The 19,505-nt window shown below is 41.5% G+C and overlaps 1 protein-coding gene across 2 annotated transcripts in view; it reads right to left on the bottom strand.

Annotated features, from left to right (window-relative positions):
- Positions 1 to 8,264, bottom strand: part of NCOA3 (nuclear receptor coactivator 3) — a 103,605-nt gene extending 95,341 nt beyond the window's left edge. Inside the window, exon 1 of one of the 2 annotated variants that reach the window (XM_012728366.1) lies at positions 8,143 to 8,264. The gene's annotated coding sequence lies outside the window, so the exon portion shown is untranslated. The remainder of the gene's footprint in view (positions 1 to 8,142) is intronic. The other variant, XM_012728367.1, reaches the window with a different exon arrangement.
- Positions 8,265 to 19,505: the final 11,241 nt, after the last annotated feature.

The raw sequence follows: 19,505 nt of genomic DNA, 5'->3' as shown, positions 1-19,505 counted from the left end.
CCTTGGACAATGGGAAATATGAAGATACTCTAAAGCCCAGACAGACACAGATTTAACTGGACAGTGCTGATGGAGATTTGGGTCCTGAGCACATCCTCCTAAGGATTAAAAAGTCCTAACTTTTTAATTTTATCTCAATTTCCAGGTAGGAAAAACTGACTTGCACTTTTAACTTTAGAAGCTTTCACATCAAAACACTTAAGGGGGGAAGGATTAAGTCTAAAGTGAATATAAGTGAAAAAAAATAGCAAACTTTAAAAGCTTTTCAAAGAAATAGTCCCTACCTCAAAAAAAAAAAAAAAAAACAACAACAATACAACAATTTGACTAAATCTGCCCTATACACATGAAGACATGGTTAAGATTCAAACCAGGAAGTAAGAAATATATAATTTCAGTTGTGTGACAGCCTTATTCATCACTGTTGACACTGGATAGTAAGAAAAAGAGACAACAAAATCAGCATGTCTGAAAACAAGGGGCAAATAAAAGGGGGGACGATTTTTTTCAAAAAACTGACAACTGAGAATTATATTAAGGAATTTGGTTTGTATTCTGCAAATTTTTGAGCATAAAATTAGATCAAAATAATGTATAAGATAAAATGTGCAGAATAGAGTACTAGGGAAAGAGAACAATTTGAAACCTATTACAATCATCTATTAGAATGAAAATATATTTAAGAAAATGTAAAGATCTCTGCAAAAATAAAACCACTCTACTCAATGTCATCCTCAGCATTCACTGAATATTTTATGCTCTTGCTAATGATTTTCCAAGTGAACAGTGCTTCTCATATTAAAATCTTAATCATTCTTGAAAGTCCTGAGTCCATCCCCTCACCTGGTTAGGGCTAGTCACTGGCTTCCTCTGAACCTTTCTACCATCTGTATGGGAAAACAAATTGCCTTGCGCTGAAGTGATGTGAGTACCTGATTGATTGTGTGCACTTGGAGGTCAAAACCTTTTTGACTCTCACAGAGCCTTCAACAGTAAAAGCTTAATAAACACTAATTAAGTCTGTGTTCCTAGGAGGGAACAGCAGCAGCCACACAGTAGCAAGTTAAAGATGAGTGAAGCTGAGGTCTCATGACTAAGAAAATGGTGGTATGAAAAATCGGTGGCTGAAAAAGTCACATGTGCAAGTTCTTTTGTACTTTGAGTCAAGAAAGGAGATGCTGAAGGACATAAGGTGGTTCACATTTCAGGCTAGCCTAATTTAGGATCCACACACCTAAAGCTTCCACTATTTTAAATGTGGTTATGCCCTTTGAAAGCAGTTTCTGAATTCCACTTCACTGATTCCTGATGAAATTATTTTTTGAACTTAATATACTAAGGTCCTGTCTTATTTGAAGAAAATGCCACCCACCCTAACAATGTGCATGTGGAGCTATTTTTCCCACTGGTGAAGTCAGATTGTCCTAGATACAGAAAATACTTGCTGATAGTAGTGGCATCAACTACCTGGCTGGGATGAAAAGTAATGTCATAAAACAGACCACCACCAGGCAGGTAAAGGAAGAAAAGAGATGAGCTTTGGATAAAGCAGAGGATGTGTTGACCAGAGACACAAACTGGAGAAGAGAATACTGGGTAATCCTTGAAACATGTTTAAATAAAGTTGCCAAATTTCAATCTGGGAACAAATCAGCTGATATAGCTATTCTACAGAGTGACTTAAATTCAATAATCCATTTCACTGATGACAGCTTTACTGAGAGTAAAGAAAATGACTTCATTTTCTGACACCAGAAGAGAGGGTTGAAAATTCTCTTGCAGAGCTCACAAATGCTCTCTTCTCCCCCCACCAATCCCCTCCCCACACTCCCACCCTCCACACACACACACGTTATTTTGCTGCAGGTAGCATATACTATGGTGAAATTAGTAGCTCGAGGTCATCCTATCCCCAAACCCACCAGTCGGCATGAAAACCTGCACCTCCACACCATTATCTGAATAAAGCTTTACCTGTTTAATGTTTGGCCAACAAAATTTAAAAAGCAATCCTACATATCCATATTGTGCTTTCAGGTTTATAGAATTTTCTAATATAAGCAGCCTTGGGAGATTATATATTGCACCCATCTTTGTTCAATAAATTTGAAACAAACATAGAAAGATTGATATACACAAAACTCATAATATGAGCTTACAAATTATTCTCAACTTTTCATTAGTAAATTTTCTTCTCAAAAGTTATACTGATCAGGTAGAACTATTTAAAGAATTCCCATGTGTTTTTTTATTAAAGTTCTGTATTAAAACTGAGCACTGCTCTAACAATGAACTCATTTACAAAAATTGTTCATTTAAACTACTAGGATATGATTATTTATTCTCAAAATAAGAATAATTTGGTTTAGATTTCACTTAAAGAGCAAAGAATGATTTACTCTAAAGGCTCTCCCCCTTTTTTAAAAACCCTTTCTTTCTGCGCCCCAAGCTTTCTCTCCTCTTTTGTACTGAAGTTCTCAAATGCATAAGATGGAGGAACAATACCACAATACAACTGCGGGCTTCCTGCCTACTAGTCAGTCATTATTCTTAGGACTTGAGAACTTTTTCAAAACACTGCTTGGGTTGCTTTGAAATTCCCTCTTTCAGATTATTTCCCTCCTTCATGGAATACCTATTTAAAAGAATGACTTCAAAAATGGCTTGCTGCACCCAGTCAAAACTCCTCAAACAAACTAAAAATGCTAGCCTCAGATATAAAGATAGAGTCTAAATGTCTGAAGTTTGGTAAACACAAATAAAAAAATACAGAACACAGAAAAAAGCATATTTCTGGCATAAAAACAGTATTTTTCTCATATGCACTAATTCTGTTTCTGAAAATTCCATATTTATACATATCAAGGGTTGAAGACTACAATGTCACTATCACTTTAAACTCTAGAGATCTAAAGGTTTCAAACTACATTTGGCTGACTAGAAAAGGGCTACCTTACCCACTACCGATTTAAGAAAAGTTCACTTTAATTAAAGTGAAGTATATATAGTATATTCATTTTTTTTTTTTTAAGTTTTCAGGCATAGAAAAAAATTACCAGAAGCAATCACCTGGAAACCTGGGAAGTTTCCCACTTCCCCTGATCACACTTTGATGGTGGTAGTAGTACTTATTAATAAACTTATTGGGCTGTTGAGATAAATCAATGAAGATGGAAACCAGGAAGATAAAATTATCTAGTTCAAACATGGGCTGTTTCCTTTATAAAGGTAAAAGCATTAAAAATTAAGGTAAAACACACTGGTTCACAAGTAACAAACTGACAAATCGGTACAATAAAAATATTTGCAGCACTTTTACCAAAAACAAAAAGACTAACCAATCTAAGTTCCACTCCACAACAAAGATGTGGTATATAAACTGTGGTATATAAACAATTGAATACTATTCAGCTATAAAAAAAGATGAGAAACCCTACCATCTGCAACCAGAATATACTGTGCTTAGTAAAAAATCAGGAGAAAGACAAATGCCATGATTTCACTCATCTGTGGCATATAACAGAAAGCAAACAAATGGATGTGCTAAATAAAACAAAAATAAACTTTTATATTGTAAGACCAATTAGTGGTTACCCAAAAGGACGAGGAAGGAGGATAAGTGGGATAAAAAGGGACAGCTGTATGAAAGCTAGAACTGGACTGAGCAGTGAACTTAATGTAGTACATATTCGGGTGAGCCTTAATGTAACACACCTGAAAGAGGTTACACTGAATGTTGCTTCAACAAAGAGAAGCCAGCATTCAAAAAATGATAAAATTATATTTTAAAGATAAATTTATTTTTAACAATATTCAGTAAAGTTTGATTCCAGTACCACGAAATAATTTAGCTAGTCCCCTGGAGTCTGTTATAATGGGATTTAACCTGTACATTCAACATTCAATTAACCATGAGGCTTATCCTAATTGAGGATTATGCTGACTTCTGCAGTCCTTTCCCATCTATCCATCTACCACTCCAAATCAGTTGCCACAGTGACCAAAAGCAAAACCCCAAGGAGGGTAGATTTAGCCATTAACATTTGACACAGGCCAATATTCCCTTTACATGGTTAGTGGATGAAGAGTTAAATTTAGTAACCCAGTCAGCCTAGGCTCCAAAATATGAGGTTTTATAACTCTCACTCATAGCTGCTAACCAAGAAAATTAAATAACCCTCACAGAAAAGCAGAAACCAAAAGTCACAGTCTTTTCTAGAATAATATACTGACTTAAAAAAACTAATGAGAAAGACAAAAGTGGACACATGTTCCTGAAGAAAAACAAAAACAAAAAAAAAAAGGATAAACAGAGGTCACTACTAACTCACGCCCCCTAAAAAAATAAGAAAGAAAAAAAGAAAAGAAAGGAAGGACACCGCTACTCCACTTGCTCTTAAGAATATTCTCTGAAATGGGTAAAGCCTATTTACCAGTAGAGGTTAGTCTCCATTCCTTTGCCTAAAGGCCACAAAATTTACCACACAGTTAAATAAGTCTTTACAACTGCCTCCTATAAACTAACCTAGTCCAGCAGAGCCTACCAAACTGAGTTAATATGGCAAAGTTGGGCACGGACAGCATGTAGTTGAAGATTATCCAGTCTGTGACTAAATCAGCCTTCCAGATACTGCAGGTCCTTCCACTCTACTGCTGTGTATCTTCTGGCCATTTTCCTGTTCATTTAACGACTCTCCACCAGAAGGTGGGAAAGGGAAAGGATATTAAACTCGACAATTCCATCACTTGTTAGGGAACTGGAACTAAGGGTAGGCGCTGGGTAAATGGCACCCTTAACCCAAAGTAATCTTTTCCCTGAAGCCTAGTCAGAAAACCAAATGAATTTACCTAGCAAACATTAACAAAATGAAGGAATAAGCCTCATTACAATAGAGCCCCTCCTCCACTTTAACTTTGAAAAGTTCACTTGCAATCCCCTCCCCCACCCTCAAAAACATTCATAAAATGGAAAATGCCTACATTTTACTACAGCATTCCATCTCAGTGCTATACATGAGATTCTAAACTAATGAACATCACCCATCCTTTTAAATAGTTTAACTACAAGAAAAAAATAACAGCTTACATTTCCAATGCCAATTCTTTGCTTCCGAAGTTTTCACCACTCAATACTGTGTTAAAAAAAAAAGGGGGGGGGAGGGATGGTAGGGGACAGTAATATTCAAACTAAAGAGTACAGTAAATTCAAACCAAAGTGTTTAGTCTATCAGAAACTATCCTGTCTCAATTACTGTCAATCTGACAAAACTCTTGTTTTCCTAATGTTACATAGCATTAAAAGAGTAACACTGTAATCAATTGTAGTCCCTTGGGCTGTGTAGACAACCACTGGAGAAGTTATGTTCCAAACTTGCAACAAAATTAACAGTTTTCAAAAGTAACTACATCCTCTGGCTATCACTTCAATTATAGATTCTTAAAAATTACAAGAACCCTAAAGCTATTTATTTTAATTAACCCAATCAAGGAAAAACAATAGCCGTTTGGGTGGATTTTTTTTTAATCTTACCCTACTGCCCAAACTAAAATATTTTTCCTGATATCTTTTAAAAGACTTAAAAAAACTAAAGATGCATCAAAAACATAGTATTCTTCACATTAACAGGAACTAATCTCAAAATCATACTACTAATGCTCAAAAAAAATTTTTTTAACTTTCTATCTTTAAAATGCCCGACATTGACATAATAAGAAAGCTTATTTCAAAAGATCGTTCAAGAGGCCAGAAGTAACCATCTTAAGAACTACTTTTTACTTATAAGGCTCCCAGAAGAGTCCAGGGGTCAACTTACTCCTTACTGAATGAATTCTAACTTATTTGCTTAAGGGGTGGGTTGGAGATGAGTTACAGAATTTTTTTTTTTTTACTTGTGGGGAAATGTACAGTATATTCATTTTTAAAATATATAAGTATTTAACATAATCCCTAATGCTCGAAAAGCTAATATTACTAATTGGTATTGGTAAATTTAAAAACGTTCTAAAATTTTAAAAATCCTGTTAATTATGCTGGGATTGTTTTTGCATTTTTCAATGTCTCTGTAGTTAAGTATTTTATGGTAGAAACATTCCCTTAACTGCTCTAAAAATTATTACCTTCCCACTTAACTCACAATTCTCCTGTCCAAAATGTACTCTATATGGTGAAACTGGCATGTGCATGTTTTTAAATGCTGATTGGATAATTAAGCCATTTATATCGATACATAAAATACCCCTATAATTTAGGATCACAGGCAATCTAGATTACTGCTCATTTAAATGCAGAACCTGAAGCAACCCCCAGTGACAGAGCTATAGTGTTCAATATCATTTTACATGTTACAAACAGAGGCTTCATTTTACATACAAACAATGAACCCTGCAGGGCTCTTCATGCTAAAGCCCCACAGATTATTTCTTTAAAGATGCTGATAGATAAAGCAGTAAGTTCAGAAGGGCTTTCTAATAGCTATCAACCTTTTTTCGACAATTAAAAAAAAACCGTATTCCCACCACATTTTCCCTTTCTTCTATTCATTTTATTCTCCTGGCTTTTGGTTTCCAACAGGAGTGTGCTCCAAATGAACATCTTTATAATAATTATTTCAAAGGATACTGCAGAAAACAGTAACAATTCCTGCTTCCCAGGAAGGAGATTAAGAGTTAACAGTAGGAGACTTATTTTTTTTCAGTATTTGTACGTTTCCAGTTGTATATTTAGAACAGATTATACTACATATCATAAACAAGCAATAATTTAATTTTTTTTTCCAAGAACGGTCCAGATTTCCATTAAACAACCTTTTGGTTTCTGCAGCATTCGGTGAAGATCTGTGATTATTTTTTCTTTCCATCATCCTCTAAACAACCTGCTGCAACAAATACTGACGGTCTATTGCAGCCAGGGACCAGTTGGTAGACGTGAAGCCAGAGCATTTAAACCAAGCAGATGCAGCACTCTTACTGAATTCTACTACCACTCTCACTCATCTCATTCGACTCGATTTAAAACCACTGCAGCAACACAGCTGGTACTCGCCTTCCTGTTTCTTTACGGTACAGGCTTAATAACAAAAACAGGTTGGCTTTGAAGCGCTGCTCAAAAGCTGCAAAAAGGAAGTCTTTACAATTCGGGAGGGGATACAAAGTTTCGACTAGGAGAGAACCTCAGCCCTTCCCCTTGTCACTTACTCTTATTTGGGAATCCCGAGCTCCTCCACCTAGCGAGACTTCGAGATGATGCTCTCACCCTCTTCTCACAACTGCTCTTTTGGTTAACTTTTCCACCCTGGGGTGCCCGCTAACCGCCGAAGCAGCAACTAACCCTCACAAACATTCATGGCTTTTCTGCAAGGCGTGTGCAAGAAAAGCAGTTTATTTAAATCATCGCAAACTGAATCACGGTCCGTAAGTAGACAGTAAAGGAGAATGGGGGGGGGTGGGGGAACCGCAGTAATAGACCCCCAAGCCCCAAATTCAATCCACCAACTTCCCGCTTGCCATTTCCCAACCTTCACACCAGAGGTAGCAAAATGCATTTCTACTGAGAACCTACCCGTGCCCAAAATGGTAATTCCGCAGATAATTCGGGCTAAAATATCAAAAATGCCCCAAGTGCAGAAAGGAACATGCAACAAAATCCAGCCGATTCCGAGTGGGACTTGGCGGCCGGGGTGGAGGTCGGGGGTAGTCTGTGCGGCTCCCTTCGCCCCCCAAATACTCGTGAATTAACTGCGAAGGAGCCAGGGGCAGCAGGAGGGGGACGCCAGGAGCTTTCAAAAGCAGCCCCCATGGACTGGGGGAGGCAGGAGAACCAAAAAACTTTAGGGATAGGAGGGAAGAGTGGACACCCGAGGTCTCCCCCAAACTCCTCAGGGTGACCCCTCCGCAGGGGACCCCTCCGAGACGGCTGCCGTCTTGACTCCCCTCCTCCAGCGGAGATCGTCCCCAGGCTGTGGGGAAGCGGCACGGCCCCGACTCCCCAAAACTATCTCAGCGCGACCCCCACTCGGCGCGCCCCACAAGCGCCTCCGCGGGGCAGAAGCCGCCCGCTCGCGGCAGCCCGGGGGACTCGCCCTCTTCCCTCGCCTCGCACTCCACCCCCTCGCCTGCCGCCGCTCCTCCTTTATCTCCACTCACCGCCCGCCGCCATTTTCCTCGCAGCTCAGCTTTAAATCGGAAACTCGCCGCTCAGCCCTCAGCCCTCAGCCGCCGCCGCCGCCACCGCCACCGACTCAGCCGCCGCGGCCGCCGCCGTCGCTGTGGAAGGACTGAGGCGGCAGCCGCTGAAGCCGCGGCGCGGGGGCCGCCGGGATATGTAGTCCCGTGGCCACGCCCAGCACTACCGGTCCCAGGGGGCCTTGCGCGGCCCGGCTTCTGCGTTCCGGGGCCCCGCCAGGCTCCGCGGCGCGAGGGCGTGGCCGGTGGGAGCCCGGGGCTGCGTTCAGACGCGGCTGCTGCTGCCGTGAGATGCGGCGCGACCCCGGCACGGCCGTGCGGTGCCTGCGCTAGCATTCAGTTTTTCCCCTTCGTTAACGAAATTGTTAACGTTTATAGCGCATCTGTTGTATGCCAAGGACAGATCCTCAAAACAACCGTCCGTTAGGGACCACTATTCTCTTTGTTAAGATGAGCAAACTAAGGCACAAGGTCAGAAGGTCAGAAGCCACGAGGCTGTTCCTAGATGCTCATGGACATCACTGGGTGAAAGATTGTTGGACAATAGTCTGCGCGCGGCATATTCAGTCCCGAGTACTTAGCGCTGACAACCACGAAGTATATCGCTTTACAAAGGAGCTCTTTTTTCACACACCACCTTTACCGAGTGATTGACTTGAGCATCGCTGAACACTGACATCATGGGTGTCAATCCGGAAAATACAAAGCCACCTCCGACGTCTTGCCCAAAAAAAAAAAGCTAACTGATGTATGAAAACACAATCGGACAAACCCAGCATGTGGAGCACGCCACGAAACACCTAAGCCTGTACTTAAAAATAGCAGTGCGTGGAAGAGGTAAAACCGAATGCAGCAAATGCGATTTATTGCATTCAGATTTTTTAATATAAAAAGGACTTTGTAGGCAAAGTTTAATGTGGGTGGTATATTAGATAATAGCATTAAATTAGCATTAAATGTCCTGAGTTTGAATGGGACAAAATAGATAACGGCTTAGGCTAACGCAGTCACTTCCTCACCATCTCCCTATTTCTGTTCCACCCATTCTCTCTGGAGTCCATTCTCAGTACAGGAGCCAGTGAGGTCCTGGGGGAAAATATGACGCTCTTTTGTAACAGGGATCCCCAGAGGAAGGGACTTTGTCTCCGAGGGAAAAGGTCCTTGCCCCACCCTAAGGAAGGGTGGGGCTGAGCAGAGAAGCCAGAGTGGAGACAGGGAAAGTGACAAGAGCACCTGAAAGAGCACTGGGTGCAGGAGACAGGTATAGTCCCTGCACTTGCTTCTCAGCTTTACACTTGTCCCAGGAACTTGGGAGACTTGGAAGGAGACACTTGAAAAAGAGAGATGTGAGTGACAGAGACCTATGGCAGCCTTTGTTTGATTTTTATTTGGTTATTTTCCTTCCAGACTGCCCTTTCTGCCCCTTTCCTATGAGTCCCCACCAGAAGTTGTCTTGGACTTGTGGCAAGCGTTTGGGCCTCAGTGATCCTGCTTTGGGCCAACCTTGTTTAACTGGACATTTACCTGTGAGAAGATATATAACTCTGAATGTTTCATGTGAAAACTATCTTGTCTATTCTTCCCCTTCTCTTTATTGCACATTAATTTTATTAGAGTTCCTGTCCATTAAAAGTCTTATGTACTTATATACAAGGGAATATTACTCAGAAATTTAAAAAAAAAAGATAAACTCATGCCTTTTGCAGCAACATGGATGGAGCTGGAAGGGATCATAAGCCAGAAAGAAAAAGAAAAATACCAGATGGTTTCACTCATAGTAGGAGTATAAAGGACCAGGGGAGAAAATATAATAATAATGAGCAACTATATACCAGAAACATTTTACGGGGGTTAAGTGGGGAATGGGATCAAAAACGGTGGGGGGAGGGAAGTGCACTGGACTATGGTGATGGCACACGGCTGATCTGGTGGGAAGGCCACGGGGATTACAACTGAGATGGGAGAAGATGCAAAATGATATAACAATAAACTATCATATTATTTTTTAAATGTAAATAAAATAAGTCATATACTAGACTATGTTTTGTCAAGATGCAGCGGATGGCAGAAACTAGAACAAGTTTGGGGGTGCTGGGATGCCCTCCTCCTCCTGCCCTGTAACACTGTCTGCCTCCAAAGATCTAGGCAGTAACCTGCAAAACCCCAACCAGGACCTTTCCTCCCCTTGTCGCTCATTGCTTGCTTCAGATGCGTGGGCTCCTGCTCCCTCCAAGAGGCCTAGCACACTCGGAACTCACTTGCTATTTCCTGAACCGAACTCACTTTTTTACCAGAAAATCCAAACAGTTCACTCTCTCATCTCCCCCGTGGACATTGTCCAGATGTCACCTCATCAGGGAGAATTCTCTGGTTTCTCTTTTGTAAGTTTCCACCCCACTCCAACCCTGCTTCCCTACCCCTCTTCCCTGCTTCATTTCTCTTCCGAGCACTTTTTGTCATTGGAAACACTATCGCTTTTGTTCATATGTGGTTTTTATTATCTCTTTACCTTCCTAGAATGAAAGCTCTGTGAGGGTAGGACTTTTGTCTCTTGTTCTCTCTCCCCTTTCAGCACCCACTACAGAACTTAGCAATACTGTAGACTTAGCAAATTGTGCTGTCTGGATGAGCCCACCCCCTCATTAAACATCAGACAGTAATTACTGTGTTAGATACTAAGGTGCTACACAATTTTTCACACAAGTTTTCACCTAAACAGCTGTGACTGTCCCCAGCTGCTCTTCTTGTTTCTCCCATTAGTCTCTCTATAAGCCACTCCACACACAGTAGACAGAGGGATCTTTGAAAAAACCAGATTAAATTATGTCACTTCCAACCTGAATATGTTCCAATGGCATCCCATTACATTTGAGATAAAATCTGGACCCTAATTGATTTGGTCTCTGCGTCCCTCTCTGATCTCAAGTAATTTATCTCTTTTCATTTCTTACTCCATGCCAGACATTAACATTCCTGATGTTTCCTGAACATACCAAGCATGCTTCTGCCTCAGGGCCTTTCACTTGCCCTTCCCTTTGCTGTCTGGAATTTTCTTTCCTCCTGACTTGCCCCTGTTGTCATTCAGAGGTTTGCTTGCATGTCTCTTTCTTATAAAGTATACACACACAGAGAATCAGATCATCTTGCACTATTTTCTTCATCAACATTAACACTCTTTGATTTTTTTTTTTTTTTAATATTCAATCTCCTCTTTCGACTATAAGCTCCAAGTGGAAAGCAGGAAATTTGTTTAGTTTATTGCACTAGCTCCAACACCTAGATTAGTGTCTGGCCTAACGTAGACACTAATAAACATTTGTGGAAGAAAAGCGAGAAGGAAGGAGGCAGGAAGAAAAGGAGGTTTAAGAAAGTAGGAGACAAGAAAAATAATCTGTTGATATATATGGCTGCAGAAAGTACAACTTATGTTAACCAGAAAAAGATATATACAAGTTGTTTGAGAACCCCAAGACAGATCTCTAACTCAAGGAGTATTTGAGAAAGCTTCCAGGAAGAAGCAACCTCTGAGCTGACCTTTGGCTGAGAGCTGGAAAGTACCACTCTAGACTTAAAAATCTAAGCCAAATGAGTGCCATGTTCTAGTAAAGAGTCCGTAAAGATACCTGACATCCCTCCTCCCTTCCTCTCGTGTGCACAGGCCCCTCCTCCATCGAGAGCAAACTTTATTTCCTCTTCCTTGAATTGGGTATGTTAAGTGACTGTCAACCCATGGGAATGTAGAAGTCATGAGCTGGGGGGAACCTTCTGAGTCCCTGCTATAGATGATTAGCAACATATACTCCCCTCCACTTGGGATCCGGTTGCCCAGTTATGGGAAGCCAACACCACGTGAGTGGTCACGTGGGAGACCATTCAGGCACTAGGTGACAGCCCAGCTTCTTAGCTAAGAGCCAGCAGCATCTGCCAGTCATGAGACTGGCAGCTTTCTAGCCTCTCCTAGGCCCTTCACACCCCAAGTGACCAAGAAGATCTGGCACCAGAGAACCACCAGGTAAGCTCAATGAACCTATTATATCATAAGCAATAATAAAATGGGTATTTTATGAGCCTAGACTTTGAAGTGCTTTGTCAGACAAAGCAACTGATAACCCAGTCATTTTGCCACTGTGGACTTTTGTTAGGACCTTTCAATAGACAGGGGAAATAGTCTCAAATTCTGAGACTCCTATGCTGATGAAGTTGACTTGGAATAGGGGATACAGAAGCTTAAATTCGGTGCTTAAGTCCTCCAAAAATGAAGAGATTTTGCTTACACTTGTGATTGCATAAAGCTTCACTTGCTGAGTCTCAGGACCAGGGCTCACTTTCTCCAGGCCACTTGTACCAGTCAGGGTGTGATAGCAATAGATGTCTTCGCATCACCCCACTCCAGGATTCAAATTCAAAGGAGGAACTTGTTTCGCTGGTCTAGTTTGGATCACATGTTGTATAAACAAGTAACAGGCTATCATACCAATAACAATACAACGTACTGCCTACAACATACCCTCAGAGGATCCAGGGGAAACACACACATAGCACAGGCAAGCAAATACAGCAACAGATAAATTAATAAGTCTAGGTTCATGGTACATAAGGTTTTGTTGTTGCTGCTGTATTCTTGTAAGTTTTCTGTGACTCAAAAATTTTTGAAATAAAAAATAGCGATTTAGGACAAAAAAAATGTGTTATTAACCAGCATTCGTGGAGTTCTTATATTTACAAGAAATTACTCAAAAGTCCTTTACATATATTAGTTCATTTAACCCCCAAGATAACCCTGTACAAGGGATCTTTTCTTATCTCCATTTTAAAGATGAGTAAGTAGAAGTATTGATCAAGTAAGGAACTTGCCCAAGGGTATGAGCTATTAAGTCCTAAAGTCAGCATCTACTTCCTAGGCCCACAAGCTCAGGTTCTTAACTAGTATGCTTTACTGCCTCTCCAAAGATGCATAAATACATAATTGTCACCAATAACTTGTTCAGAAGTAGACAGTTTCAGAGGTTAATCATCAAGGGCCAGGTTGTAAAACTTCCTCAATTTATCCTAAGAACACTACCTTTCTATTCTTAGCTTATAGCCTCATGGACACAAGCTGGCTGCCACTGCTCAAGCATTGCATCCAAATCAAATGCAGGAAGCACAATGTGAATAGGTATCAAGAGAAACATTACTTCTCTTCCCTTTCTTTTTTTCGATATAAAAATCTTTCCCAAAATCTCCCCTCCTCCTGTCACCTGAAAGCAAATGTTCCCTTCATGTCACAGTGAACTAAAGAACCAGGGCACAGGATCAACCCCAGCTGCAAGAGCATCCAGGAACTCAGGTATCTGTTATTTCAGTCGTGGACCTTAATTTTTTTTTTAAAGATTTATTTATGCACACAAGAACTGGGATACAGGCTAGAGATGCAGTGGGTGAGAGGATTCACCAGAGACAGAGTGGGGAGCAGAACAGGCAGATTGACTGAAATACACTGCTGAGGGGAGCAGCATGGGGGTCAGGAGAGGTCTGCCCCCCCATGTGGGTCAGCTACCTGGCTGGGAATCGAACCCTTGTTGCAGCGGCTACAGATAGCTTCACCGTGCTGCACTTTAACACGTTGCACCACCAGGGAGGGCCTCAGCCTCAGAGTTTAAATGAGTAGCTGAGTGAATGCTTTTCAGTGGCCTGGCCCAGCCAAAGGGCTTGCCCTTCTGAGTCCCTTGCTTTCTTCCTTTTTATTGTGTGACAATATAACCTAGTGGTTTAGAATGTGGGCTTCAGTGCTCACTGCCTAGCCTGCTCAGCTGGTTCTGTTGCTTGTAAACCTGTGTGATAATGGCTGGTTACTTGAACTTTCTGTGCCTCCATTTCCTAAAATGGGAACCACAGTAATAATAACACCTATTTCATAGGGCTGTTATGAGTATTAAATAAAATAAGGCAGTGAAAGCCCTAAGAACAGTGTCAAGCACAAAGTACCCCTTCCATAAATGTTAATAATGATCATATACGACAGTTCCAAATTTAGGGTTTGTGGGGATTAATATCCAAGGGTTCATAACAATTTCCTCCCCCCATCCCATTTTGCCTCATTATAGTTATTACAGTCTGAAATTTCCCTTCACAGGAAAATAGATTGTTTGGGTGGATACCCAAACCCTGCACCTGTCTAAAAACTCTGTTTCGAAATACCTAAATCTGAAAATGAGCTGGCACTCACCCAGGCTCCACCCCCAGACCTGTACTCTGAACTTATCTACTCCAGCTGGAGGACACACAGCTGAGCAGGAGTCACACAGACGAATGGCAGGCAAGCAGACAGACAGACAGAAGAGATTTAGCCAATGAATGCTATATATATATATATTTTTTTTTTTTTTTTTTTGCTTAAAAATGGGGCATACCTTTGCACAGAATCACACTTAAAACAAATTTTGGGTTGTAAAGAGCAGTTTGTGCCTTTTAAATCAGAACAGCCTTATTCCCGGCTCTTGCTTTAAACCCAGGCCATGGTTTGGCGACTTGTGATTTTTGTGCCAGTGGTGGTACATGAGCCTGTTGAAATTGGCACCTGGCTGCAATAGATTCGCCCCTCCCCACAAGCTACAAAGGACTTTCCACAGCTGGAAGAAGTTTAAGCTGGAAGAAGTTTTTTGTTTTATTTCTTTTTCCTTCTGGGAATTACTTCATAAATGTATTTGCTTTGAGGGAAAAAAAATAGCTTACAATCAAATGTTGTAAAAGCACCCATTTTAGGAGGGTTAAAATGGGGGAGTGTGTTAGAGAGGATAGGAGAAATTGGAATGTTCTTACATTACTAGTAGAACCATAAAATGGTGCCGTCACTTTGGAAATAGCTTGGCAGTTTTTCAAAATATTAAATGAGTTGCCATGTGACCCAGGAATTCCACAACTAGGCATAGACCCAAGAGTATTTAAAACTTATGTCCAAACAAAAGCCTTTACAGAAATGTTCATAGTAACATTTGTCATTACGGCTAAAAAAAGTGGAAATAACCCAGGCGACCATCAAGTGATGAATGTTTAAACAACAACAGCCTGGTTTTGTTGTGGAATATTATTGGGCAATGAAAAAGGAGCAAAGCACTGATAGATGCTGTCACATGGATAAACCTTAGAAATACCATGCCTCATGAAAGACAACACTCACATGTTACATAATGCCATTAATATGAAATGCCCAGAACAGCTAAATAAACAAAACAAAATAGTAATTATTGGTTGCCAGAGGTGGGAAGGTGAGTTTCTGGGGCACATCAGCTAACTAAATCAGCTATCATCAGTTTCTTTTGGGGTAATGAAAATACTCTGAAATTAATAAATGACCTCTCCTGCCTCACCCGCTGCTCCTTTCCTCAATCTATTTCTCTCAATAAACTGCTCCCCACTTTCTGTTCTCAGAAAAAGAATATATTCTGAAGTTAGAAAAAGGGATGGCTGAACAAATCTGTGGATAGGCCATAAAACGCCGACATGCATGTACACTTTAAAGGGGTGACTTTCCACCTGCACATCATAATGCAATCAAGCTGCGATTTTAAATGCCCGTGTTCACTAAGGCAATTTACATATCTTGTTCAGAGAAATGAAAAAGGAAACTCCTTTAAACCGTGTATATTTGCATACATGTATATCGGTATTCAAAGGTGAATGACAAGGTAGATGCCCCTGTCCCTGTTCACCCATCCTCCTGTTTCCAAGGATACCATTCCATTCCCTGAGCTTCCCTGGGTAATCTCTGCCTACACTACTTTAAGTGTACTGCTTCTCAGAGAAACCAGAGCTTCCAGTCCACTGTGTTTTGCCTCCAGTTCAGCACTTAATAATGCTTCATGGAAATTGCCACACAAGGGCCTTTGATAAGACACAGAGAGCTGCCAGCTTGTTTTAACTGTTAGGATTATGTGTAAGTTATGAGTAGACAATTGAGTTGTTTCTTTTACTGTTATCATGAATTTCCTTGTACCTCTCTTCAAAGCAACCTGTTCACAAGTACTAGTAATCACCAGATATAAAGAAGGAGGTAGAAATCTCATCAATGAATTCTTTGTAAATGAGGCTGGTGATGTCGAGCTTAGCCTCACGCCGACACTAGCTAGCATGATGGCCCAGAGGTGGCCACGGGGTGGACACCTCTAAGTTCTCACCCACTGCAGTGTTTTGGACCAGGCAGCTCAGTCTCCAAATGGAAGAATCGCCAAGGCTGGGGGGTCTCAGGTTCAGATGTGGAAGGATGTCCTTGAAGATGGCAGAAATCAGTGTCTCTGGGTGACCCTGGAGCTGGCTTCACGGGTGCTATGGTGGTGTCCAGACAGGGGTGGGTCACCGTCCTTTCATGGGTTTAGAAATTGGCATGGGATTTGCCCTGTATTTGTTTTAAAACTGTAATGGAATTTTACCAAATCTCAGAATGCATCTTACCTAGAACGTATTGTTTTCTGATTTTTTTTTTATCTCAAGTATATATAGAAGTCTAAGTGTGAACACTGAATCACAATGTGAAATATATTTGTCACTGTGATTCACAGTCAAATGCTTAAAGCCACCAGGCTAGGAAGGTGATTTTTTTTAACCTCTAATATCTTTTCCATAACTTTCAACCTTTTTGCCAGACTTAGTATATAAAATGGAGGACCAGAGGTTACATACAGTCTCAGCACTATGAAGCTATCACCAGCCACTGCAGCAGGAGTTCGATCCTAGGTCAGGGGGCTGACCCACATGGCACAACAGACCTCTCCTGTCTCCCCACTGCTCCTTTCAGCAGTGAATTTCAATAGATCTGCCTGTTCTGTGCCCCACTGTCTCTGCTGAGTCCTCTCACCATCCTCACCTCTGGCCTATATCCCAGCTCTTGTATGCATAATAAATAAAAATAAATCTTTTTTAAAAATTAATGAAGGGTCAAATACCCTTCTCCCACTGAAGGAGAGACTCCAGTGAGGTGCACTTCCATGAGGGTTTATAAGATGGCAGCTTTGAGGCACCAGGGTAATCTTTACCCCTTTTCAAGAGAGCGAGAAAATGTGAAGACAAGAGCCTCTTCAGCCCAGTCTTCCAGCTTGCAGGAGGGTCTGATTACATTGTCTCTCCCTCCCTTCTGTTTTCCTGCCTTCCATTTTTTCTTTCTTCTTTAAATTTTACAAAGGAGATGTCAAGGCCCTCAGTGATGGCACAATGGGTTAAAGCACAGCACTAAGCTAGCCCAACCACTTCATGAGTTCCATCATCCCCACCAGGAGATGAACCACAGGGTGCTGCAGACCTCTCCTGACCCGCCCGCTGCTCCCCTCAGCAGTGTAGCTTCATCTATCTCCCCACTTTGTCTCTGGTGAACCCTCTCATCGCCCCTGCACCTCTGGCCCGTACCCCAATTCTGTATGCATAAATAAATAAATCTTTTTTAAAAATTTTAAAAAAAGGAGATGCCAGGTAAAGCCCCAACCACCCATTCCTCTCCTGGACTAGAACACTATTACTAGTTTCTCAGGGGTTAGGAAATGAATTTACGAATAAACACACCTATGTACATGTGGATACGTCTCTGGAACACAAATAATGACACGCTATCTGCTCTACTTCACCCCTGACTTATTTTACTTGTGGTATCTGGGGGACCTTTTCCTATGGGTACAGGTTGAACAGCTTCATTATATTTTATGGGCTGCTACATGGCATCCTGTCGCATGGAGTCTTGGGAATTTGAAAGGTTGGCTAACCCCAGTCCTGGAATTACAGTTTCTTTCTTTCTTTCTTTTTTAATGAAGTTGGGTTTTAAAGTGATGACAGTGAGCTTATTTAAAAGGATAAAGCTTCTTCTAATTATTTAGTAATTATAGAGTAGGAACATTGAAGGAGGAGATGTGTTGGGGCATGAAAACAGTACTTATGCCAGGGGTGAAGGCATAAACCAGTTAAGAGTCTAGGTAAAAAAAACAAAACAAAAAAAACCCAACACCCTCTGGCTATTATCAATCAACTGGATTGCAGAGCTGCTGGAGATAAGTCACTATACACATCAATCTCCACGCCCATCCCACCCACCGGCCCTTTTAAAGGAAGGGCAGAAGTCATCCTCTATGTTGCCCTGACACTGACCAGTTCTGCCCACACCACAGTTGACTGAGTCAGATACGGGCTTAAGCACCAAAAAGGAACTAGGTCGGGCCCTCCCTGGTGGCACAGTGGGTCAGGACGCAACACTGCAAGCTGACCGCAGCCGCTTCAGTGCAAGTCCAATCTCTGGCCCTGAAGGTGACCCACATGGCACAGCTGACCTCTCCTGTCTCCACAATGCTCCCCTCAGCAGTGAACTTAGTTGATCCGTCTGTTCTGCTCCTTGCTCTGTCTCTGGTGAATCCTCTCATCACCCCTGCACCTCTGGTCTGTATGCGTAAATAAATCTTTTTTTTTTTTTTTAAAGGAACCAGTTTGACTTATCATGTTCCCATTTGGGGGTGAATTTAAATTAGAAAGTATAGAGCTGGCCAGCTAGTTCTTAAGAGAAGCTAAAGGAATTAAGGAAACATAAATTAGAAGGGACTAGGATAGGACAAAAACAGAAAGGAAATATTCCAAGGAAGGGGTTAGAGAGATGAGCTAGGGAAACTGAAGGCAGTTCATTCCCAGCAATGTAGCAGACTTGATACACCCTGTTCCTCAGTATAAAAACATCTGAAAATTCTGGGTAAAAGACAACAATTATGCTTTCCAATGAGTAACTGTGTTCACCAGAAATTAAGGGAAATCCCCACACGCCAATATATAAAAATGGAACTGAAAACCAGCCCAGTCTGTGTGAACTGAGGCTATGACAGTCTCAGGAGTGAGGGCTCAGGAAGCCAGGGGTTCAGGCTGAAAATGCAAGTAATATAGGAGCAAGGACAGGAAATGAGGCCTTGGGCTGTTCGGAGATTGTCACACCCAGCAGTAATCTGCCTGGAGGCTGGAGTCAGCCCACCACGCAAAGGTGGGATTGAATCCCTGGAACTTCAGCAGACAGGATATTAGGATAAAACTATAGGAGAGATGGAATATAATTTTTTAAATATTTATTTATGCACACAAGAACTGAGGTACAGGCCAGAGATGTGGGGGGTGAGAGGATTCACCAGAGACAGGCAGGAGCAGAGCAGGCAGATTTACTGAAAGCCACTGCTGAGGGGAGCAGTAGGCGGGTCAGGAGAGGTTTGCCCGCCAAGTGGGTCAGCTCCCTGACTGGGGATCAAACTCATGCTGTAGTGACTGCAGATAGCTTCATAGTGCTGCATCTTAACCTTGCACAACCAGGGAGGCCCAGAATATAATTATTAAGG

This window comes from Condylura cristata, unplaced genomic scaffold (genome assembly GCF_000260355.1).
Source record: "Condylura cristata isolate star-nosed mole 26May11 unplaced genomic scaffold, ConCri1.0 scaffold00022, whole genome shotgun sequence".
Lineage (NCBI taxonomy): Eukaryota > Metazoa > Chordata > Mammalia > Eulipotyphla > Talpidae > Condylura > Condylura cristata.
The sequence above is the reverse complement of the archived record's forward strand: the minus strand, read 5'-3'. Positions and strand labels throughout refer to the sequence as shown.